Source organism: Chrysochloris asiatica, unplaced genomic scaffold, assembly GCF_000296735.1.
Source record: "Chrysochloris asiatica unplaced genomic scaffold, ChrAsi1.0 scaffold00191, whole genome shotgun sequence".
NCBI classification, from domain to species: Eukaryota; Metazoa; Chordata; class Mammalia; order Afrosoricida; family Chrysochloridae; genus Chrysochloris; species Chrysochloris asiatica.
In genome coordinates, this window is record NW_006408709.1 from 2616465 (window position 1) to 2618796 (window position 2332).

Genomic DNA, 2332 nt, shown 5'->3' on the forward strand with positions numbered 1-2332 from the left:
AGAGTCATTGTACCAAAAAGAGAGGGTTGAAGTTCATTCATTTCAAGTGGTAGCATATGATCAAGAACCTACAGTAGTGAAAGAAGAAATTAAAGTGTCACTGAAACAACAAACAATACTCCAGGAATTGAGGAATACAAATTGAAATCTTTCCACAAACGGATGTAGCACTGGAGGCACTCACTCATCTAGGACAGGAGATTTGGAAGACAGCTACGTAGAAAACTGATTGGAAGATATTAATATTTTTGTCCATTCCCAGGAAAGGTGACCCAATGGAATATGTAAATCACTGAACAATATCATTAAAATCATATACAAGGAAAATTTTGCTGAAGGCAATTATAAAATGGTTGCAACAGCACATCCACAAGGAACTTTCAGAAATACAAACAGGATTGAGACGAGGACATGGAACTAGGGATATCATTTCTGACCTAAACTGTATCTTGGCTGAAAGCAGAGACTACCAGAAAGATGTTTACTTATGCTTTATTGACTATGCAAAGGTTTTTGACTGTATGGACCATGACAAACTGGCTAACATCATGAAGAATGGGTATTCCAGAACATTAACTGTGCTTATGAGGAAACGACATACGCAGTTATTAAGAACAAAACTAGGCTGATACTGAATGCTTTAAAATCAGGAAAGTGTGCACCAGCGTTGTATCCTTTCACCATACTTATTCCATCCATATGCTGAGTGCTAATCTGAGAAACTGGATTATATGATGAGCAATGTGACAGCAGGATTGGAATCATACAATTAATTAGAAACTCTTTAAGTATATTAACATCATGTCACAAGGTTGGTCTTTCGTTCAAAAGACTCTTAATATTAGTCTCCTAAACTCTCTACTCTTTTAGAGTGTTTTGTTTTGTTTTTTATTTCATGTAAAGTAACAGAAACAATAAGTCATCTCCTAATTAAATAAAAGAAAACTGGTCTTGGAGTGGTGCTGTAGGATAAGCACTGGGCTGTTAACTGCATGTTTGGTGGTTCAAACCCAGTAGCCACTCATTGGAAACCCTATCCAATGCAGATATGAATCTGAACTGATTCAACAGCACTTAACAACAATTTTTAAAAAAAATAGAATAATATGATGATTGATAAAATTCAATGATTTGCAATACTAGACAAGAACAAACAAAAAATAAGCCTGTTGTCATTGAATCAGTTCTAAATCAAATCGTCCCTATGTTGTTGTTGTTGTTAAGTGCCATCGAGTCAGTTCCGACCCATAACGACCCTGGATAGCGTTTCCAAGGAGCAGCTGAGCTGGTAAGCTTGAATTGCCAACCTTGCAGTTCAAACAGCTTTACAGTCTGACGCCTTAACCCACAGTGCCATACACAGAGCAAAACTGCCTCAGAGTTTCTTAGACTGTAATCTTTATGAGAGCAGATTGCCACATCTTTTCTCCTGCAAATCAGCTGAGAACAACTGAACTTTCAGTTAACAGTCAAACACTTTAACCACTGCACCACCAGGGCTCCTTTTCAAGAGTGTTGTTGTTGTTGTTGTTGTACCATCCACTCAGTTCCTACTTACAGTGACCTTGTATAGGGTTTCCAAGGAGTGGCTGGTGAGTTTGAACCACTGACCTTATGGTTCAAACCAATCTCTCAATGTTTATTCTACAGCACCACACCCTGGTTCCTGGTCAAGTGCAGATAAGGAAATAAATACTAAAAAGGGTGAAAGAAGATTAAACAGTAAGGAAAATAGTCAAGATTTTTGCTTCAATTTTTCTGGAACAGTAATTTGTACAACATTTTAAACATTTTCTTTTAATTGGTCTTCAATTTTTTCTTGTACTCAAGATTCTAGCAAGAAATTTACTGAAAATGCAAATCATCTTTACTACAAACCAAGCATCAACAGGCTCAGTGAAGTGTTTAGAAATAATGAAGCAAGTGAGAAAGGAAAAAGAAACTGATAATGAGGTGAGAAGAAAAAAAAAAAAAGATTTCAAATGAGCTTTAAAATCAATAGTGGAAAATTCGGACTAGATCTTAAAATAAGTAAGAAGTAATGAATCATTTAGGAAATTTGCAGCTAAACAATTGGTATATTTTAGAGAAGTGAGCCATATGACAGTGATTTGAAGTCAAATCTGGAGAGGTGGGAAAATCTAAGCCCATTGTCATATATTCATCAGTCATTTCTCTGTACTATAAATAAGAACAGGTGACTTTTTCTCTATTGAATGCAGTAAAACAGCACATTCTGAAGTCACTAAAGTAAAGATTGTCTTAGGAAGGTCTCCTAGAGAATCAAAACCAGTGAAATATATATATATATATATATATGTTGTTGTTGTTG